We start from the raw sequence: 13,920 nt of genomic DNA, 5'->3' as shown, positions 1-13,920 counted from the left end.
TTTGAATGATGAAACATTTAAAGTGGCATATACTTTGAATGATTTTGACAAATTATATTCTGATGAGGAATTTCCAATAAGAGGTGTTAAACCAGAAATGATCAAAAAGGTTTTCAAACTAACAGAAATTTATATTTCTGAAATAAAAGATGTAAATCTTTCTGAAAAACCTAAAAAATACACCTCAAGAGTCCAGCAACGTTTAAACAAGAAAAAGGGTTACGGTTCTGGTTCTGGTTTTCAAGAGAAACCAAACTATAACGGTAATTTCAAAAAGAAAGGTTTGGGTTTTATTCCACCAGAAAACCATAAAAAAGAGAAAATTTATAAACCAAAAATTGTATTTGTTTCAGGTGCAAGCTCGGAAGAAGAGATGAAAAGTGCTTTCTGGAAGCAGACAAACAGAGAATTCTTTGCCAAGAAGCAAGATGAAATAAAGAATGAAGCTGTTCAGAAGAAAGAAACGAGAACCTGTTTCCAATGCAACATTGTTGGTCATATTGCCAAAGATTGTTCTAAGGCAATTCATTCAAAACAGGAAGTATCTCGTAAACTGAAAGAAAAGATGGTTGAAAATGAACCACCAACCAAACCATTCATAGTTTTCAAAAATTCAAAGTTTGAAGTTGGTGAATGTTCAAAAAGGTTTTACAAACGGAAAGCAAATCTTGACAACCAAAAATGGGTTGTTAAAAAATCTGAGGATAGTTCTAGCAATGATTCTGATTCATCAAAATCAGAGGAGCTATCTTCTGGCGATGAATCTGATTCCACAAAGTCAGAAGAGCCACAGGTTGAATCAAAAGGTGAAAACTCAGTTCCTGCAATGGATGATGCAAATTTTCCACCATTGAGGGCTGAAAATTTTAAACAAAAGATTGGGAAAGTTGAGATTTCAAATCAATTCTTTTCTGAAAAGGAAGAATTTGATGTTGAAAAGGTCTTTAACCCCAAGGTGAAACATATTTTTGGAAAAATGATTGATCATAAAGTCAAAGGGGTAAAGGAATTTTACGAGAAGAAGAAGAACGGTAAGAAACCGAGTGTTGGTAACTCGGAATCACCCAAGGTTGGTCAGGCTTGGGTGGATATATTCTTTGATTAAAAACCTGACTTGCCGGAGCTCCCAGGTTGGTAAGAGTGGAGCAGGAATCGGCATCATTCTTTGTATCAGGTTTGATTGTGCATACCTACAATTGGTAATTGGTTTGATCTATAAGTGGTAAATCAGAGACATTAAGTTGTACTTGATTTTCTACAAGTGATAATTAATGATGAAATCTAAAATTGTTAATTTTTTCAAAAAGTTAAAATTGAACAAGGTGATGAATTGAACCCCGAACCTACAAATGGTAAAATCAACAAAACTTATTTTCCGAAAAAACCATTTTGATTAAAACAAACTTAAGTGTTTTGCAATTATAATGGGAAAATAGTTTGTTGTAAGGGGAGTTCTGATTGTTTATGCCAAGTGAATGGAGAATTAAAGCAATTCAACAGGTGTCAGTTTCTTGTACAGTTTGTTTTCAAGTTTCTTTAAATGTTTTTGAATTTTAGGGGGAGTAAGAAATTTCAGAAAATCCAAAAACATTAGAAAATTTGAAAAAGCCAAAAACATTATAAAACAAAACGAGTTTTGTTGTGAAAAGAGGAAATGATAGTACATCAGTGGACTATCACAACATGCTAAAGAATTGGAAAGTCAAATGTGATAAACAATCTCATTGTGGTTGTGCCAGTAGGTTTTTGCACATTCAGTAAATTGTTTTTGAGATATAAATCTAAATTTCAAACTTGCTTATCTCGTGGGGAACATTTCTTGGATATATGGGTAACCCCCGAAATCTTGTTTGAAAGGTCCCTCTTTCTGAGATACTAGGTCTTTATACTCAGTGATATCTAGGATATTATCCCGGAACTTCTGATTTTGCGGAAGCAATGGCCTAGTCCCCGTATAATACTTTGCATTTGCTTTATTTTTAAAGCTAGCCCTCAGTACAAAAAATGATGAAACATTGAAAAATGCTAATCATGTGTTGTTGAAGAAAAGATTCTCTAAAGGGAACACACCAAAAGTCGAACCATCATCTCTCTGCACGAACGGAAGTTCTGACCTGAGCTCTCATGGTTTCGCATTTAACCCTTTAACAGATAATTCTAGGTATACTCACCTGTAAGACTGAATATTGGGATCTGGATACGGGAGTATATTGAAGTGGTGGGACACGCGAATAAGTTTAAGTGCTTAAAACACTAATCTCGTATCTTGAAACAGTTGAACTTTGTGTGAAAATTTAAGTGGATCAGTATACTGACAATCTAGGTGAATTGTTTAGAACTTAAAATGTTTAAAGCTTAACGGTGTTAGTGATTTATCTCATAAACTGATATGATCCTCTACACAAACTCACAAAAAGATTGAATGTAAATATTTCTTTACTGCATTTCTTTAAAATCAAAAACCCAAAAAGATTTTGAGTGTGTTTTAGCATAAATTATTGAAAATCCAAAAAGATTGTCGACAACTGATGTTGAAAAGCTGATTGTCAAAATTCCAAGTGCTAAACATGATGAAGGGAATCTTTTGGTGAACACGGGGGGCGTGTTGGCTGGACACGGCCCCGTGTCGAGGGACTGTTTTATGAAGTTGTCTAAATTTTTTAAGGAACTCACTAGTATCGGGTGGCTCCTGATTGGTTGGAACAACCCCAAAGTGCCTAAGATACCTTAATTGTCCTAGACTAAGGCGAGAACGCAAGAGGTTGTCGGTGAGGGTAATTCCTATTTTCATTCTAGGTGGACAAGTCCAACCCTTTCCCGGGCTCTCGTTAAAGAAAGTGTATGCCGAATCGCTCAGGTCTATGTATGCACCGAACGAAGTCGATGGAGAGCCCTTCACGGCACAATCGGCACAGGGACGACTATCGTCCAAGTCTTCGCTAGGTATGAAGGTATTTTTGGGAGCAACGAGGTTGTCGGAATGCGATCCCAACATTTCTTCATGGTCTTCGTCTTGGGGCGGATCAATAAAATCTTTCCTAAGTTCTTTTGACCAATTTAGAATTAGCTCTTCTAGTTGAAATAACTCGTCAAGGAGCATTTCCCCTAGAATATCTGGTTGGGCGCATTCGAGGGAGAGATAGTGCTTATTTTTACTTTCGCCCCTCTTAAGGTTATAAGGAATCGGTGGGTCTATGTAGTGGGGCCTATAATTTAGAAAGTAACATTCTAACTCTTTATGTTCGCCTCCACATAATTGACACCACGTACCATAAGAGTGCCGAAAGTAAAAAAAATTACTATCACTCATGTTTATGTCAGAAATTACCAACCGCCGGGATCTAACAGTTTTGTTTTTCAGTAAGTGAATCTTGGGCACGGGGGCGTCTTGATTGAGCACGGCCCCGTGTTCAGCTTACTGTCTGACTTAAAACAGGATTGCCAGTTCCAATGATTGAGCACGGGGGCGTGTTCAGCGGGCACGGCCCGTGCTGAGCTCTGCAGAAGCTGAAAAACTAAGAATATCCTAAAAAATTAAAAAGAAAAATAAAAATATGATTAGGCCGTTGATTCCTAACTTTCTTAAAATCCTTGTGTCCCCGGGAACGGCGCCAAAAACTTGATGCGTGTTAGTGTGTATATATTTTAGATGTATATTTTAAGCCCTTTTTACGCTTTTAGCCAAGTTTTAAATTTATAAAACACGATATTTACTAACACTAAACACACATATGGGCAAGTGCACCCATCGTGGACGTAGTATAGTGTTGGTAAGATACCGAGGTCGTCCAAGGACACAAGAGCTTTTAGTACCGGTTTATCCTCAACGTCTAATCAAATCAAAATGTTAGAAAAGATTTTTAAACTAAGAAAATAAAAACTAACTAAATGCTGAAAAATAAAAATAAAATAAAAACAGATAGACAACATGAATCACTTGGATCCGACTCGTGTATTAGTATAACCTTTGATTATTTTCGCACTTTTGCACTTGTTTAAGAGATTATCTTAGTTATTGTAGTAGGCCCCTCTTTTGAAGGCGACGTTACCCTCAACCCAGTAGTTTGAGTCAGCAAGGATACAATCCTAAAGGGTTGGATTATTGGAAGATAATGAATTAAGTTATTAATGCAAATTGTGGTAGGCCCCGCTTTTGGCGGTGACGTTACCCTCGACTAAGTAGTCTGAGTCAGCAGGGATACAGTCCTAAATAGCCGGGTTATAGTATTAATAGTAGTTAACTTATGAGGGGGTCAAAGAGTTTGGATCCCCGCCATCCAATACCTATGGGCATTGAAGGAGATCCTACTAAATTTGACCCAGGTCCCTTGCAGGACCTCTAAACGCTGAACAAGGGCAAGACCCTTACCAAACCGTTCCCTTAACCCCCGACCAGGTAGCCAACATACCTCCATATAGACCGTGGAGATATGAATGGTGAAAATCTTTTATTTTATATAGACAGTAAAATAATGCCAAGACACCACGGACAAACGATAAGGAAAGATCACTTTCAACATAAGCAACTAGTTATTAAAGTTATTAATACAAAACCAAATAGAAAGTGCAAAAGATTAAAAATAAAAAGTATTATACTAAACACTTGTCTTCACCAAGTGATGTAAGAGACTTAGGCAAACATGGCCTTGACTGTCAAGAACTCTTACGATCGATCTTGGATCCCGAGACGACTCACACACTCTATGATGGTGGTGGATGATGGTGTTGTGATGGTGGTGGGTGGTGGATGAAGTGTGAGAGAGGTGGTGTGCCAAGGGATGAGTTGCAATGAAACCAAGCACTCCTATTTATAGGCTGAACAGAAGGCTGGGCACGGCCCCGTGTCCGCTGGACACGCCCCCGTGCCTGTCTGACACTCTCTCTCTTCATTAATTGTAATTCGCAATTAAAATTAATGCGCATGCTGTACTTTCGCCACGCCCCCGTGTTCACTGAACACGGCACCGTGGTGGGCAATAGAAGCTTCTATAGGTTTGTCTTTTCTGCTGCTTCTTGGGCACGGTCCCGTGCTGGCTGAGCACAGGGCGTGTTCAGTCTTCTGCCTTCTCTATTTTGCTTGGGAGGATGCTGTCGAGGGGTCGGGCAGTCCACTTATGTTCCTTTTCTTGGATTTTTGTTAGATTTAGCTGTCTTTTTGCTTCTTTTGTGAATTTGAGCTCATTTAATCTTGAAAATACAAAAGGAAGACAAAAACACTCTTTTTCCAACATTAGTACTTAAAAAGGGTTAGTTTTATGCCTTATTTGATGTAATTTATATGTTGCATTTTACACACATCAAATACCCCCACACTTGAACTTTTGCTTGTCCTCAAGCAAAACTCTTTAATATGTGGCTTACACTCCCAAATGGAATGGGTAGAAGAGAAGGTTTTGGCTTGTCATAGAGTGTCAGGAATCCAAGATCTTTTTGGGTTTTATTTTTATTTATTTACAATCCTATTCGTTATGATTTGTTTAGAACGTTTCATATGAGAGATTACTTATTTGGGCATAACATGCCTTTTTAAAATTCCATTTATATACAAATTCACATACCTCACGGGAGAAATCACTCACACTCGGCCGAAGGTGTATTTTAGTGAATCACTCGAGAGCGGCATGGAACTTATTCCTACCATAAGCTTGCCAAGCAATCAATCCTCCTCCTTTTTAACTTGTTACCTTTGTAAATATCAAGAGGACTTTTTCGGGTAAAGGCTTGGGCTAAAGGTGGGTGAATGGGTTAGTAGAAAAGGGCGAAAAGCGTAAAAAGCGTCGGTTTTCGTAAAACACTTTGTTTTAGTGACTTTTTATTTCGAAGTATTTCTCCAAACAAGCTTTTGTTTTAAGAGCTTTGTTTGTTTATTTCTAACTTCATCATTATTATTATTATTATTATTATTTTTTCAGTCACACGAAAACCGAGCTTTGTTACTAAAATAAAGGGTAGAAATAAAAAGGGTTTTTTGGTGGGTAAAAAGGTTTTAGGGTAAAGAAATGAAAGGTTTAGGCTCAAATGGGTTAACTAAGGGGATTTTGGGTAGGTGGTAAAAAAATGAAAAATAATGGTGTAGAAAGAAAAAGGGTTAGTCCTAATGCCTCCATCATTTACTTACTTAGGTTTAAGTTGGTAAGGACCGGGAATGAATCGTCGTGGCAAGTTCTAGAGTCGTAAGAACCAAGCGGCTATTCACACAAGAAACGAAAAATGAGCATTTAGTCTAAAGATGTAAATTTGTATGCTCAATAAAGGCTCAAAACTCACTTTTTGTGGGAATGGGTTTTTCTATGTGATCAAGTATATATAATCGAATTTTAACTAAGCTTGTCATGCCATTTCATAATTTTCTTATGTTGGTTCTTTTTATCACGACGCTCTCGGTTGTAAATTTGTAAAAATATAACCTTATTAATCCTAGGATTCCTAACTTAAACTTTAGACAAGTAAAAAAATGAAAATTTTTTTTTGAAAAAATTTGGGGTGTTTAGCGGTTCCAATAGAGTTTTGTGTAAGACTTGTTATTAGGACTTGCAAAATTTCAAGGTTTTAGCATCCCGCCCCACACTTAAATTACACATTGTCCTCAATGTGTCCCAAAAATAAATTTTTAGGTTGATTAGATGTGTAATATGGTGTTAAACGCAAAGATTTATGTTACTGGCAGTCTGGACACGGCCCCGTGGGGACCGAACACGGCCCCGTGTTCAGGTGCCAGTAACAAAATTTAAAGAAAAGAAACAGAAGCCTGGACACGGGGGCGTGTCTGGTGAACACGGCCCGTGTCCAGTTACCTGAATTGGGCATTTTTCTGCAGGGGGTTCAGCACGGGGCCGTGTTGGTTGGACACGGCCCGTGTTGAACCTTCTGTATTGGAGAGATTGATGTCGGGTTGCCTTGTTCTTGTGCATGGGGCCATGTTTCTCGTTTCCCTTTTCATCCTTTACCACCATGAGTGTGTTTTATTTATTATGAACCATCCAATCCTTAAAACCATCGTTCCATTCAAATCATAGAGAGATCTTACATAGTCCTAAATTTATATTAAACTAGATACGAAAACAAAGAAGCATTAAACCATGGAGTTCTAGCCTATACTTTATTTTAATTAGCAAAATTTCCAAGAAGCTAATAATCTTGGTTAGACAAGGCCTTTTAGAACCCCTTCTTCCGGGTGCGGCTTTCATCACATGTCGGCGAGCCACTCCTCCACCTCCCTTGGAAGGAGAAAAGAAGGCTCATTGGCATTAGTTTGAGGAGTTTCGATTTCCACCGGGATCTCTTGTTGGTGCTCCACGGGAGGTTCCGCCGGAAAGTCTTCCCACCCGGTAGGGTTGTTAATCCCGAGTGTCAGGTTCCAATCCTGTTGAGGGAGGACTGGTTCCATCGGGGGTGCTACAAGAATATTTAACCTCTGGTGCAAGAGGTTAATTTCTTGGAAGTTGCTTTCGAGTCCCACCGTAAGATCGTTAATACGGTCGATTAGGACCTCCTCTACTGACGTCATTTCGTCGAGAGCCTCCCTTAATGCTATCACATAGTGCACAAGCGTAACTTCAACGGAGGGCCTCCTTCCTCTTCGGCTGTTTGATGAATGCACGGAAGATGTTTCGCTGTTTTCGCTCGACATTCTACGAAAAATAAACTGAAAAATAGTTTATTTGATGAAACAGTGACCGGACACGGCCCCGTGCTCATTGAGCACGGCCCCGTGTTCATCTTTCTGCAGAATTTTGGAGCAAGGAAACTTGAAATTTTAAGTTATTTTCTGAACTTGTGGGGTCTTTTTAAACATTAATAACTTAAAACAATGTTACACAACATATTTTTACCAAGATTCCTTGAACAAAACTCATTAATCCCTACCACAAAGTTTGAAGAATTCAAACTTTTAATGGTGGTTCTTGGAGAAAGATGGAGAAGAAGGAAATGGCTAAAAGAGGAAAGGACAAGATGGGTTGTTGGAACCTTCTTTTAGACTTACCTAGGATAGTTGAGAGAAGATTCCTTCAAATCTCTGTCCCAAGTTGGTCCAAATGTGCAGAATTCTTGGCTTCATTTATAGAAAACGACAGCATCCTGGACACAGCCCCGTGTCCATTGGGCACGGCCCCGTGTGCAGGTGGAGTTCTGACACAGTTTTGTCCGTATTCTGACGTACTGATCAGAAGGGAATCTTTTGGTGAACACGGGGGCGTGTTGGCTGGACACGGCCCCGTGTCAAGGGACTGTTTTATGAAGTTGTCTAAATTTTTTAAGGAATTCACTAGTATCGGGTGGCTCCTGATTGGTTGGAACAACCCCAAAGTGCCTAAGATACCTTAATTGTCCTAGACTAAGGCGAGAACGCAAGAGGTTGTCGGTGAGGGTAATTCCTATTTTCATTCTAGGTGGACAAGTCCAACCCTTTCCCGGGCTTTCGTTAAAGAAGGTGTATGTCGAATCGCTCAGGTCTATTTATGCACCGAACGAAGTCGATGGAGAGTCCTTCACGGCACAATCGGCACAGGGACGACTATCGTCCAAGTCTTCGCTAGGTATGAAGGTATTTTTGGGAGCAACGAGGTTGTCGGAATGCGATCCCAACATTTCTTCATGGTCTTCGTCTTGGGGCGGATCAATAAAATCCTTCCTAAGTTCTTTTGACCAATTTAGAATTAGCTCTTCTAGTTGAAATAACTCGTCAAGGAGCATTTCCCCTAGAATATCTGGCTGGGCGCATTCGAGGGAGAGATAGTGCTTATTTTTACTTTCGCCCCTCTTAAGGTTATAAGGAATCGGTGGGTCTATGTAGTGGGGCATATAATTTAGAAAGTAACATTCTAACTCTTTATGTTCGCCTCCACATAATTGACACCACGTACCATAAGAGTGCCGAAAGTAAAAACAATTACTATCACTCATGTTTATGTCAGAAATTACCAACCGCCGGGATCTAACGGTTCTGTTTTCAGTAAGTGAATCTTGGGCACGAGGGCGTGTTGAGTGAGCACGGCCCCGTGTTCAGCTTACTGTCTGACTTAAAACAGGATTGCCAGTTCCAATGATTGAGCACGGCGGCGTGTTCAGCGGGCACGGCCCGTGCTGAGCTCTGCAGAAGCTGAAAAACTAAGAAAATCCTAAAAAATTAAAAAGAAAAATAAAAATATGATTAGGCCGTTGATTCCTAACTTCCTTAAAATCCTTGTGTCCTCGGCAACGGCGCCATAAACTTGATGCGTGTTAGTGTGTATATATTTTAGATGTATATTTTAAGCCCTTTTTACGCTTTTAGCCAAGTTTTAAATTTATAAAACACGATATTTACTAACACTAAACACACATATGGGCAAGTGCACCCATCGTGGACGTAGTATAGTGTTGGTAAGATACCGAGGTCGTCCAAGGACACAAGAGCTTTTAGTACCGGTTTATCCTCAACGTCTAATCAAATCAAAATGTTAGAAAAGATTTTTAAACTAAGAAAATAAAAACTAATTAAATGCTGAAAAATAAAAATAAAATAAAAACAGATAGACAAGATGAATCACTTGAATCCAACTCGTGTATTAGTATAACCTTTGATTATTTTCGCACTTTTGCACTTGCTTAAGAGATTATCTTAGTTATTGTAGTAGGCCCCTCTTTTGAAGGCGACGTTACCCTCAACCCAGTAGTTTGAGTCAGCAAGGATACAATCCTAAAGGGTTGGATTATTGGAAGATAATGAATTAAGTTATTAATGCAAATTGTGGTAGGCTCCGCTTTTGGCGGTGACGTTACCCTCGACTAAGTAGTCTGAGTCAGCAGGGATACAGTCCTAAATAGTCGGGTTATAGTATTAATAGTAGTTAACTTATGAGGGGTCAAAGAGTTTGGATCCCCGCCATCCAATACCTATGGGCATTGAAGGATATCCTACTAAATTTGACCCAGGTCCCTTGCAGGACCTCTAAACGCTGAACAAGGGCAAGACCCTTACCAAACCGTTCCCTTAACCCCCGACCAGGTAGCCAACATACCTCCATATAGACCGTGGAGATATGAATGGTGAAAATCTTTTATTTTATATAGACAGTAAAATAATGCCAAGACACCACGGACAAACGATAAGGAAAGATCACTTTCAACATAAGCAACTAGTTATTAAAGTCATTAATACAAAACCAAATAAAAAGTGCAAAAGATTAAAAATAAAAAGTATTATACTAAACACTTGTCTTCACCAAGTGATGTAAGAGACTTAGGCAAACATGGCCTTGATTGTCAAGAACGCTTACGAACAATCTTGGATACCGAGACGACTCACACACTCTATGATGGACAATGGATGATGGTGGTGGATGATGGTGTTGTGATGGTGGTGGGTGGTGGATGAAGTGTGAGAGAGGTGGTGTGCCAGGGGATGAGTTGCAATGAAACCAAGCACTCCTATTTATAGGCTGAACAGAAGGCTGGGCACGTCCCCGTGTCTGTCTGACACTCTCTCTCTTCATTAATTGTAATTCGCAATTACAATTAATGCGCATGCTGTACTTTCGCCACGCCCCCGTGTTCACTGGACACGGCCTCGTGGTGTGCAATAGAAGCTTCTATAGGTTTGTCTTTTCTGCTGCTTCTTGGGCACGGCCCCGTGCTGGCTGAGCACGGGGCGTGTTCAGTCTTCTGCCTTCTCTATTTTGCTTGGGAGGATGCTGTCGAGGGGTCGGGCAGTCCACTTATGTTCCTTTTCTTGTATTTATGTTAGATTTAGCTGTCTTTTTGCTTCTTTTGTGAATTTGAGCTAATTTAATCCTGAAAATACAAAAGGAAGACAAAAACACTCTTTTTCCAACATTAGTACTTAAAAAGGGTTAGTTTTATGCCTTATTTGATGTAATTTATATGTTGCATTTTACACACATCAACTCACAAGGGATGTTGGGCTTTGGCACAGTGGTGGGCCATGGTGAGGAGCAGAAACTTATTGTGGGCCCGGACTCTCCAGATTTGGGCTTGTTATGTGAGAAAACTCCTCCAGCCAAATTTGGCTCCAATATGGCTGGGTTGCAATGGAATTCAAATTCACTTGTGGGCGTGCCCACCCAATCTGCTGGTCGACTCGGGGGTTCCGAGGATTTCCTACTCACTGTAATTCTATTTCAGCGACCTCCACCATTGGAAAAACAGCTGCTGACGGCAACAGTGGTGTCTATGTTCAAAATTGGCGATAAACACCTTGGTTGGAAAGGTGGTACAGTACTATTGTTTTTTTTTTATCCATATGTCACTCTTCACAATCTTGTTATGGAGTTACTTGTTGGATCCTATCACTTAGGGGTGGTGCATGGGCAGGGTCGGCCACCAGACGTCGCAGCCGATCCCAGTCTTGAGGACAAGACTGTTTCGAAGGGGGGAGTAATGATGGGAATCAACTATGAGAGGGAAGTGAGTTATAGGTATTCTTCAGGGGCTAAAGTGTAATATAGGGGGTAGTATAAGTAATAGAGAATAAGGCGTGTTAGAGGGGATTGAGTTTGTTAGATCAATTAGGGCTCCTACTTTGCAGGGAGAGAGGGCGTAGCCCTGGGAACACTTCGGTGTTAGTTATCTTTGTATTATCTTCTTCGATCATTCAATATAATTGCATATTTGCTTTCTTCCCTTCTTGTTTGATTCAATTCTCTATCATAGTATGAAGAAGAAAAGAGAGATTTGAGGATGCTTTACATTGTTAGATACTTTGGAAAAGTTCGAGAGGACTGGTAAAGACTGAAGTTTGAAGACTCGACATTGAAGACTCGTCAACATTCGAGGGGGAGTCTGTTAGTGCATGCGTCTGTCGACTTCGTCTTGTATCGAGTCTTGTATTTAGATAGATAGATCAGGGCACGTTGTACGAGAAAATGTCAAAAATGGACTTGGAGGTAATTCCGCACGAAATTACCTTTAGGTAATTCCGCACGAAATTACCAGGTAATTCCGTACGGAACTTAATTCCGCATGAGTCCTAATTTCGTGTGAAGTAATTCCGTACGGAATTAGGCAGCCTATATATACCCAAGTGTCCTAGTTATTTGTAACTTTCCGGCTTGTGTACCGAAGTGCTGCCGAAGTGTCGACTCGCTGTAAAACTTTGTCAAATCAATCAAGAAGACAGTTTAAGTGTATATCTTGCTGAATTGACCTTGATACGTTTGTTTCCGCCTCTCGTATCAAGCATAAACTTTTCTGATCGACTCATTCGGGTCTGAAAACGCTCCTGCACGTTTTTAGTTATTTTAGTCGGGCATTTTAGTGTCTTTTATGGTTTTCCAAGCAAGAGGCGGCTTGCTTGGAGAACAAGGCTCAAGGGGCTATATATAGAGTACTAGTCACTACTTGTAGGGTGTGCATTTGTGAGCCACCACCCCGGGGGAGCTCACCCGGGGTGGATGATTATCTTTTATATTCTCATATCACATTCAATGAAAATATCTATGTTCCAATCCTTAAAGGTTCCATCTTTCTTGTTCATTTTCATTTGTTATTGGCTCGAATCACCCGTCTCACTATTTTTCACCGAACCGAGACTGAAACCGGATCGTTTCGGACCTATCAAAAACTCTCAACAATCTGGTAACAGCAGTAACAATCCCCAAAGACCACTCCCCCATTACCAGAGCGTCATCCGCATAAAGAAGGTGGGACAAGCTAGGACCTCCATTCGATAATTTAACATCCTTGGATAGATTCAAGGATGTAGCTTTACGTAACATACATGCGCAAGCTTCCATGGATATAATGAAAAGAAAAGGCGATGTAGGATATCCATGTCTAATACCTTTCGAGCAATTAAACATAAAAGTTGGCGATCCATTCAATACTGAAGAAGATGCTGAAGATAAACCCCCCCCCCCCCCCGAATCCATTTGCACCAAACCTCTGGAAGCCCATATGTCTTTTAACATCCATAATAAAATCCCAATTAATGTTATCATATGCCTTCTCAAAATCTATCTTCATCAGAAATAAACGTTTACTATTTTTTAGCTCACGCCATAATCTCATTAATAATCAACGGGACATCCAATATGTATCTACCACTTAAGAATGCTGACTGCGACTCCGATATAATACTCCCCATCACAAGCCTCAATCGGTTTGCCAAAATTCTCGAGATAACTTTACTTATAGCCCCTATCAAGTTAATAAGTCTACACTCTCCCAACCCAACTGGATTCTTATACTTAGGAATGAGACTGATGAATAAGCTCCAACTCCTTTGTTAATATATCCCTGCTCATAAAAGTGTTCAATATATCCAAGAAAAAAATTGCAAATAAAGACCAAAACTTCTTTATAAAGCGAAAATTAAAACCGTCAGGACAGGGAGCTTTATCATCTCCACAACTAAACACCGCTTCTTTAATCTCTGTCTCTGTGAATCTCGCCGTGAGCATATTTTTATCTGACTGAGATACCTGATTAATACCAAAACACACAAGATTCGGCCAATCCTTCACCTTCTCCTCAAATCGTTCCCTAAAAAAATTTCAGCAAGTGTATTTTTAATTTGATTGGGATTCGACACCCATTCGCCCTCAACCAACAACCCTAGAATATTATTAGACACCCTTCTTTTATTAATAACATGTGCATATGATAATCTAGATGCATTCATCGACTTAATTAAGGGTATACGGTGTGGGCGGTAAAGTGGGTTTGCCGAGCGGTAACACCGCTACCAACCCCCTTTACCGCTCGGTGATGTTTGATCATCGGTGAAATGTTACCGATTGACAAGTGAAAGTTTTGACTGTTGGGGGTGATGCTCAACGGCTATATAGCCGTTTAAAATAAAAAATAATAATTTTTCTTTTTAAAATTTAACTATAAATACCAAACATAATTCATACCCAAACACATTCAAATTTATACCCCAACCAAACCAAAAAATACCAAACATTTACCCAATCATTC

The sequence above is a fragment of the Helianthus annuus genome, chromosome 17, assembly GCF_002127325.2.
Source record: "Helianthus annuus cultivar XRQ/B chromosome 17, HanXRQr2.0-SUNRISE, whole genome shotgun sequence".
NCBI lineage: Eukaryota > Viridiplantae > Streptophyta > Magnoliopsida > Asterales > Asteraceae > Helianthus > Helianthus annuus.
This window is presented reverse-complemented; position numbering follows the sequence as displayed.